Consider the following 10,540-nt stretch of genomic DNA (forward strand, 5'->3'; position numbering starts at 1 on the left):
TCAATTTTAACAAATGTAGTACATGAAGGCAAGATGTTAGTTGGAGGGGGAATCAGGGAGAGTTGAGAGGGAATATATAACTTTCTGCTCAACTTTTCTGTAAATGTAAAACTTCTAAAAAATAAAGTCATTAATTTCAGAGAAAAAGTTTCAAGTATAACATAATGATCTTAGTGTGACATAAGTTGTGTAGGTACATGTGTTTTGCTTGGAGGAAATATAGGATTGGTAGATATGTCTAAGAAACACAAGAAATGGATGTACCTGTAGAAGAAGAAAAATAGCAGTCTTTGTCAGGAGTCTAAGAAGCATCCTCAGTTAGGAACAGGTGGAGGAGCCAGCAAAGAAGCAAGGGGTGGGGATGAAGTTTAGTGGAAGTCAAGAAGAAACAGAACAGGTTGCTTTATAAAGCAACTTTCAATTCTGTTCTATTCAAATGCTGCATAAATATAAATTAGTTTGTGACTATTGGGAAACAATGTGAAACACAGGCTATTTTTAGGAAAGCAGAAAGGATGTAAGCCAATTTTTAATTAGTTGAATAAAGCAAAGTGGTTTGAGAAATAAAATTGCAAGTGCGGGATCATAATTGGAAATTATGATTAAGAGGCAGAGGAAGGCCAATCACTGTTCTGTTGACTCATTCTGAAAATTGCAAGGCAACTTTTGCTTTGCAGGATCTAAAAGAGGGGATTCAGATTTTGAGATGAGCTTTGCTGTTTTTGTTGCTTTTGTTGACATACCATATATCTAGCTGATGGTATTCTGGGGAATGTTGAGATGGCCAATATAATACTCCCCTTGCAGTGGGGATTTATCAGAAAGCAAACAGCGACAAAGGATATGCCCTTTAAGAGGTAAGTAAGATGACCTGCTTACAATGTTAAAGCAGAATGCTCTAGGAAGCTAATCATATTCTCACAGAATTCCTGTTGACTGCTTTTTTTTCTTAAAGATTTTATTTATGTATTTTACAGGGTAGAATTACAGACCATGAGAGAGAGAGAGAGAAAGGTCTTCCTTTCTTTGGTTCACTCCCCAAATGGCCACAATGGCCAGAGCTGCGCCCATCCGAAGCCAGAGCCAGGTGCTTCTTCCTGGTATCCCATGCAGGTGCAGGGGCCCTAGGACTTGGGCAGTCTTTTACTGCTTTCCCAGGACACAGCAGAGAGCTGGACTGGAAGAGGAGCGGCCGGGACTCGAACCGGAGTCCATTTGGGATGCCGGCGCTGCAGGCGGAGGATTAACCTACTGTGCCATGGCGCCGGCCCCCCTGTTGACTTCTAATCTATGCTTTGTTATTATTACATCATAAATTGAATTCTGAAGACTACAGATTTTGGATTGAGATGATGGATTGGTTACCACAAAGGTATGTCTCTTCTTAAGAGTTGATTTCCTAAGATATTGAGCTTGAGAATAATTCCTATCAACATTTAGATAATTTGAATGGTGAATCATATCGGGTTTTGACTGGTGTATTTATGTCACTCTCAATAAGCTTTATAAAAATAAGGAATAATCATATCATTACAGGGATGATTTAATGAATGAATGAGACAGAATCTCTTAGAAACAGTTAGAACAAGTAGAATTTTGAAGTATTTATTTTCTGATATGATTTTGGTTATTACAAGGTAGTTTTTGGCACTGGGCTTACATTCCCAAACAATTTTTATTATTTATTTTTAAAAGTGGTAATTTATGTTCATCAAAGTGGTTATTTTATTCACTTTCTTATCTAAAAATATTTAAATGTTGAAACATATGAGGTATCATAACAAATATAAGTCCTCCAGTATTCATTCCTTTTAGTTGTGACTATAAATAGTGTACTATGTCAAAGGATTACAAGAAGTTTTTGCCCATTTGTATTAATTCTTTGTGTTTTGCAGGTATTAGTTAAAGATTAAACAAACTCCATCACATCTCTAGCAGGTAAATGTAAATTCAGGTTATGACACTGTGTGAATTTTCTACTTGAAACAATGAAAGCAGTCCCATAAGAAAACCTTGGGATTTAGCAAATATTCTCTAGCAATGAAGCATTTATCAGATTGCTCTGGTCAATGCAATTAAACAGAAGCTGTGGTTGGCATAAAAATGGATTGCGATAGGATGATTACTCGTAATGGTAGAGAATTCTGAGCTTTTTCAACTTCATCTGAGATAAACAATCATGAAAGAAATAAATGTAGTTAGGTTAATTTAAATTTATAACAATTGATACTCGGTTAAATTGACCACAGTGTAATACTGTGCAGTCATTTTAAATGATGAGTTAAAGCCTACAATGATATAAAATAGATTAATAGTAGATTGGTAGGGTGAAATACCTAGTTCCAGAGCCTTTTGGAGGAAATATTCGTCTCTATTCTAATGACATATGATGTCCCTCATGCAGTTTCCTGAGACCCTATGACAGCCTTCCAGATAGAGGCAGGCATCCTGTAGTCTCTCCTTTTATGCCTACATTTAATTTCAACTCTGATGGAGAAGAATTCTCCACCAATGGGATCTGCTTTTTGATCCTTGACTGTTTCATATCTCTCCTCAGTCTGCACAATTATACAGAAAGAAATGATTGTGAATAATTGGTCTTCAAAGGTCAAAGGTGCTTTACAATAATAGTCACTGCAAATAAAAGTCACAGAATGTTGGATCTACAAGTACCCTTAGAAATGGACTAGTTTCGCCCATTAGTTTAGCAGTGAGAAACACTGAGGAACTAAACTGCTGCCTCATTTTGTATTGCACAGTTAATGACACATTTGGGGACAGAATTCAAAACATGAATAATGTGTAAAGTTGAAATACAGCTAAAACCGAAAGAACATCAGTGAGAAATTGACAAAGTCACAGTTTCTGTTGTATGACAAATTAATAAGTTATAATTGTGTAAATTGATAGAAAAAATGGGGTTGTGATTTTTGAATACACTGTGGATTAATTAAATTGAGCTAGTTAACATACCCATCCCCTCATATACTTAGATTTTCCTGCGGTGAGAACATTTGAAATTTACTCTTGAAGCAATTTTGAATTTATAATACTGTTATTAGTTCTATTCACCACATTGTACTATAGTCTCAAAAAATCTTCCCCTTGTCTAAGCCTTGGTTTTTCAGTCACAGTTGGAGACTTTATCAATACAAGAAAGCACACAGTGTTTGGGTTAACAAATATTCAAACATGGACATATAGAATACAACTACATACATTTACATATATCTAGTAATTAATATTAAGGAAATATGTATTATATTCAAATACATATTGAACACTCACAAAATTTGATCTTATAGTAGGCCATAAAAAATCACCCCCAGTCATAATCTATGTAATATGAACCAAAGCTTTTTAAAAAGGGAAACTAAATATAAAAAATAAATTCTCCATTTGCATGTTAAAAATCAAATATTCAAATAACTCATTAAATTAATAGAGAATTAATACAGAACTTAACATGACTGAGGGACAGGTAATTGGGGCAGTGGTGAAGACGCTCTGTGGGACACCAGCATCCCGTATCTGAGGGCCTGGGTTTAAGTTCCAGCTTCACCTCCAGTTCCAGCTTCCTGAATGCACACTCAGGGAAGCAGGGGGACAGGGCTCCAGTACGTGGGTCCCTGCTACATGAGAGAGCTGTGTGAGTTCTTCGCTGGGCTTTGGCCCAGCCTAGCTTCAGCTGTTGTGGGTATCTGTGCAGTGAACCAGCATACGGGCAGTCTCTCTATGTCTCTCACTCTTCGCTCTATCTCTTTTACTTTCTCTCTCCCACTCCCTATATTTTAAATGAATAAGAATAACTAAATAAAATATGTGTATATTTATGGAGCACATTGTGATTTTTATATATGTATAAATTAAGAAAAGAGTCATTCAGACTAATTAGCATATCCATTCATTGCATTTTGTGGTGAGAAGGTTAAAAACCTATTTTAGGAATTTTGGAACCTGCATCAGGTTATTATTAGCTGTGGTCACCAGACAGTGCAATAGATCACTAAAACTTCCTCCTCTAGGCTACCCTTTGGTCAGTATCTTCCCTTTTCTCACTCCCATTCCCAGCACCAGGAAACCATCAGCCTCCTTTCTACTCTCCACTTCTAGGTATTTAGCTTTTCTAGATTCTATGTGTAAGTGAAATAATACAGTAATTTTTCAATTCAGATCATATAAATATTTTATCCTTTTTGGTCAAATATTTATTTTCATTCCCTATAGTTGAGATAAACATATTTGTATTATTAACATGGTTCTTTCAAAATATGTAGTTATTTGTCTGATCATGGTCAAATTCGGGACATTCTTCTTTTTTTGTTTGTTTTTCTTAATTAGTTTGCCTTGTAGTTCTTCATTTTATCTAAGCATATGTTAAAGCTACTTATCAGTTCCTTTCTCTGAAAATTAATATTTTTGGATTTTTCTGAATTGTTTCAGTGGGTTTTGTTTCATTTTATTTTTTAAATAATTTTTTCAAGATAAATCTTCAATGATTATAAACCATATGTTTCACAAAGATATCTATTAAGATCAAGTGCCTCTCTCTCTTTCTCCTTTTTAAATATGTATTGAACAACTGCCCATTCTCTCCTCCCCAGCCCTCTAGAAACCATTAAGAAAGTCTCCACCTCCATGAATGTGACATGATAGATAACTCACGTATAGTGGAGTCAAAGTAATTTATTCTGTTATTGGCTTATTTTGTTTTTCCTAATATCTTCCAGGTTCATCCACCATGTCATGAATGGTCAGATAACTTTTCTGTTTAAAAGCTGAATACCATTCTACTGTATACACACCATATGCATTTTTCAAAATTCACTTATTGTCAATGGACATTTGCTTTTTTCCATATCTTGGCTCTCATGAATAATGCTATCAGGAGCAGAGGAGTCCAGATCTCTCTTTGAGATCCTGATTTCAATTCTTTTGGATGTGTGTCCAGTGAAAATATATTTCAACTTTGAATTTTTTTGAGGTATGTTCCATACCTGATGAATCATTTTGCATCTCTTTTAAGATTTACTTTTCTATCTATCTATCTATCTATCTATCTATCTATCATCTATCTATCTATGCATTTATGTATTTAAAAGGCAGAGTTACAGAGAGAAAGGGAGAGACAGAAATTTTCCATCCACTGGTTCTTACCCCAAAGATCAACAATGTCCGCAGCTGGGTTTGGCCAAAGGCAAGACCCAGGGACACCATCCGGACCTTCCCTATCGGTGGACGGGCCTCAAGTACTTTAGTCACAGGTAACTTAGCAGGAAACTGCATTGGAAAGAGAGTAGCCAAGAAATGAATCAGTGCACTGATATGGGATGCCGGCATTGCAAGCTGCAGCTTAATCCACCAAGCCACAAGACTGGCTGCCTCTCCACCCCCCACCCATTGTACATCTGCACCAACAATGTATAATCGTAAGGATTCCAATTTCTCCATCCTTGTTAATACTTACTATTCTTTTTCTTTTATAGTAGCCATAACAGATAGTGAACTATTAATTCATAGATGTTAATAGATGTGAGGTACTATCCCACTTTTTTTTTGATTTGGATTTCTCTGCTAATTAATAGTGTTGTGCAATTTTTCATATAACTGTTGGCCATTTACATGTTTTGTTTGGAGAAATGTGTGTTCCAATCTTTCGTCCATTGTTAAAAGGGTGAGTTGTCTGGCTATTGAGTTTTGGGAGAAACTTAATATTTTAGAAATTAACTCTTTATCAGATAAATGATCTGCGAACATTCCAAGTTACCTTTTCATTTTGTTGATTGTTTCATTTGCTGTACAATTTTGAATATGGGAAAACATAGATAGCCCAGAAATAAGCCTATGCATATACAACCAACTGATCTTTGACAAGAGTTCCAAGAATATGCAACAGAGAAAGGACAGTTTCTTCAATAATGGTTTGGGAAAACTGTTAAACATGCTTTTAAAAAAGCAAATTGGGGCCCCAGCATCACACCAGGCACAGAAATCAACTCAAGATGGATCAAGGACTTAACTAAGAATTTAAAAGCCTGAAACTATAAAACTCTTAAAGGAAAACATTGGGGAAAACTTCTTGACATTGGTCTTGGAAATGATTTCTTGGATATGACATTAAAAGCACAGGTGATAAAAGCGAAAATTGACAAGTGGGACTACCTCAAACTAAAAAGCTTTAGCACTATGATAAATCTCTTCCTTTGACATACCTTTTTACTTAGCTCTAAACATTTTGCAGATAGTTTAACAGCTTTGTGGACTTTGTTTGACAATCTAATTTTACTGAGATTCTAGTAATACGGGAACCTCACAGATTTAAAAAGCTGGAAACCTCTAGTCCACAAAATGAAGTAATTACAAACTGCAATGCAGCTTCAGTCTTAGCAAAACTATGAACCATAACTCTATATGTTTATGAACTCTCTGGTAACAGTTCTGTCAATTTTTTTAAAGATTTATTTATTTATATGACAGGTAGAGTTACAGACAGTGAGAGAGAGAGAGACAGAGAGAAAGGTCTTCCTTCCGTTGGTTCACTCCCCAAATAGCTGCTACGGCTGGCACTGAGCCAATCCGAAGCCAGGAGCCAGGAGCTTTTTTCTGGTCTCCCATGTGGGTGCAGGGGCCCAAGGACTTGGGCCATCCTCCACTGCACTCCCGGGCCACAGCAGAGAGCTGGACTGGAAGAGGAGCAACCGGGACTAGAACCCAGCACCCATATGGGATGCCGTGCCACAGGCAGAGGATTAACCAAGTGAGCCACGGCGCCGGCCCTCTCTGTCAATTGTAGGATCAAGCTCTTCTTGGAAGCTGTTGTGGCAGATGGTCTCAAGGTGCTAACCAACACTTGAAATAATAGGTAATAGGATGTAAAAAAAAGCAATAAGTAATAAGAATTTTTAGGTTTCAGAGGAGGGGGATGGACAATAAACTGCTTGGCAGAGGAAAGCAACTTGGAGGATAATAAACAAGCCATTTTCTCCCAGGGAGAAGACAGTACAGTCATCCTGACTAATGCAGTCCTTCAGTCCTCTGGGGAAGAACTGGAGTGCTGGAATTCCTGATGGATGCATGCTGTTAAGCAGTAACCACTGTGTTTCCCTTTTGCAACTGGGAATTTGTATATATTCTGTTCCTCATTCATGACTGTAGACTGGATGTATTGAAGGCGGGCACAACGTTTGCTAATTGATAGGCTATGAGCAACTACAAATAAGCTCGATGGAAATGATAGTGCATCACCCATAAAATGCAACTTAAAGTTGATGAAGCAAAAGGTGGGCTCATTTTTGAAGGGTTGTGTATTTTCTAAGCATGGAGAAACACGCAGCCAAGTGGATACCCAGGGAATAATGGGTCATCAGTCATACATACTGGTCAATATACATTCTCACTATCTTCCTTCGTCAAAAATTATTAAGGACGTGGTTAAAATCAAAGGAACACAATCCTGAGTTCTCCATACAGCTGAATGTGAGCACATGTCTAAATGTTGCCCAGTGACAGCTAATGAGAAATTTGAAGTGCAACTCCTAGGAAGGCGGGGTTTTGTGTTTGTTGTTTTAGAGTGAGAGGGAATGCCTGTCTTTGTTCTTCCCTCATTTCTATTGTTTGTCTATGGTGTCTGCAACTCCAACAGTCATCTTAGATATCACAAGAACCACTTCCTTGGAATGACTGAGAGAGCAGACGGAAATTCAAGTTTCTGATTTATAGGGACCTCCTTAGCAGACATGAGTATATCTGGTATCTATTATGTACTATTAAACCAGTTAGAAAAAGATGCTGTTACACTGATGTATATTGATATATGCTAACATTGATGTATGCTTAGTCAATTGTTTTAACTTTTGTTTTTGAACTGTTTCAGATTCTTTATTTGACCTCCTTGATTCACCATCAGCCAAGAAATATGAGCTAATACTTGAATATTATTAAAATAGTACTAATTTCCTATATACCGACTTTACTATTTAGTTTACAAGATATTTCAATATTATATGATTTGATAAGATCTTGCATATATTTATGGAAACAATTTTGATAATATTAAATATTGCCATCATCTTGATATGTGAACATTTTTAGCTTTATGCAAATTTTAAAAGCAAACACCCCATTGAATTTAATCTTATTTGATATTCGTATTTCATGCTTTCTTCTCTTTGGGTTTACCTAGTCTTAGTTCACATTTTAATTTCAACTTTTTTGAATCTCTTTCTTTTTGAAAGAGTTGATAATTTGGTCTAATTTATTGCTCAAATCTGAAGATATGTTCAAAGATGAGTTGATTCAATTTACAAGTATTTTGTATCCAATTTACTTGACATGTTATATAATTTCAGTAATATATTGTTTTATTTTCAAAACTTACTGGATTCTTCATTCCGTTTCTAAGTAATGATATACATAAAATCCCATTTTGAATTTTGCAGTCAGCAGGTTCAGTTGTCCTCCTACAGTTCAGATGAGACAGTCACAGTCAGGACACGTGTGTCAGGATCCAGACACACCCTGATGCAACTGACGTCACTACTGAGGTAGGAATGAAGGATAGGGGCTTAAAACTGTGCGTGACTCTCTCAGTCTTGATGTTATGCAGGGAATGACTCGGAGTAAGGGAGTAAGGGAAAGGGAGAGAGAGAAAGAGAGAGAGAGGTCTCCCAAATACTGGTTTGCTCCCCTAAATGCCCACAAAAGCCAGAGCTGTGCCAACCCAAATCCGGGAGCCTGGAATTCAATTCAGGTCTTCCACATGGGTGGCAGGGGCCAAGTACTTGAGCATTCACTTGCTGCTTTTGAAAGAAATTAAATAAATAAAATTCTGAAATGTTTACATATGTGATATGTGGGTTCATCTGCCTCTGATCCCACAATTAGGGTCAAGTCTAAATTTTAAAAACCACCACAGAGAAATACAATTATGATAAAATATTTGGAGAGATGTTGAATATGCTCCAAAGCTTCCTCCACTCATAAATATTGAGATTATGTCAGCATATTCACTGTAACTGTGATCACTAATAAAATGTCCATGAAAGTCACATGTTCTCTCTGTATCAGAAGCACAAAATCTCAAACTCCTACCATCATAAAGGCCTTCCATCTGAATCTACTAATTGGTTAAGGAATACTCACTTCACCATTTGAATATGTAAAATATTTTACTTTTTCTTCACTTATTATAAATTCTTATGTAACTTGTATGTGTTGTTCTGGCTTTGGAAATATAATTGTGTATATACAGCTGCCAAAGTCATTGCTGATTGTTCTTCTACTCCTTTTATTCCAAGCAACAAATGTAATTTGCCCTCTTCTTCCATGGGTCCAGCATATGCTGATGCAGCCAACTGCACATAAAAAATATTCTTCTCCAAATTACGGAAATTTCTTAAAAGCAGCAATTGAATGTGTCTCCCGCTGAGCAGTACACGGAATCTACATCAATGAAGTGCTGGGTAGGCACACCGGAGTGCAATCGTGCCCCTGTGCAGGCCCTTATTCTGTCTCCAGCACTTGCCACTTCAGCACTGTCTGCTTTGCATCTCATTTGTGTATTCTGGTTATACTGAGGATGGCTTGGTCTGTACTGAGCAGGTACAGAGTTTGTTTGTTTTTTTAAATTTTTTTTTTTATTTTTTTGACAGGCAGAGTGGACAGTGAAAGAGAGAGAGAGAGAGAAAGGTCTTCCTTTGCCGTTGGTTCACCCTCCAATGGCTGCTGCGGCCGGCACACTGCGGCTGGCACACCACGCTGATCCAAAGCCAGGAGCCAGGTGCTTCTCCTGGTCTCCCATGGGGTGCAGGGCACTTGGGCCATCCTCCACTGCACTCCTGGGCCACAGCAGAGGGCTGGCCTGGAAGAGGGGCAACCGGGACAGAATCTGGCACCCCGACCAGGACTAGAACCTGGTGTGCCGGCTCTGCAAGGTGGAGGATTAGCCTATTGAGCCGCGGCACCGGCCAGAGTTTGGTTTTTTTTCTTCATATCATCCTTGAACAATACCATAGAACTGTTCACATAGAATTCATATTGCATTAGATTTTGTAAGCAATCTGGAGATGAGTCAAAAAATACAGGAGTATATGCATGAGTTATATGAAAATACTATACTCTTTTATGTAAGCAAACTCAGGAATAAGTCTGGTATCCATGGGAGGTCCTAGAACCAACCCCTGTGGATACTGAGACTTTCTTTTGTTTTGTTTTGATGTTTAGGGAAGAGAGACACAGAGTGCGAGAGACAGAGACAGACAAAAATGGATCTTCCATTTTCTGGTTCACTCTTCAAAAGACCATAACATCCAGGGCTGGGCAGGCCAGAAGCCAGAAGCCAAGAAGTCGATTCAGGTCTCCCATGTTGGTGACAGTGATTCAACTAACTGACCCATAAGTTGCTGCCTCCCAGGGTGCTTATTAGCAGGAAGTTGGTGTACCCTGTTTGAGACAGGACCCAAACCCTAGCACTTGGATATGAGATGTGGGCATTCAAGAGGTGTTTTAATCACTGCCCCCAAATGCCCACTCCTTGTTTTAA

Source organism: Oryctolagus cuniculus, chromosome 8 (assembly GCF_051225735.1).
Source record: "Oryctolagus cuniculus isolate XC-2025 breed Fujian yellow rabbit chromosome 8, ASM5122573v1, whole genome shotgun sequence".
Taxonomy (NCBI): domain Eukaryota; kingdom Metazoa; phylum Chordata; class Mammalia; order Lagomorpha; family Leporidae; genus Oryctolagus; species Oryctolagus cuniculus.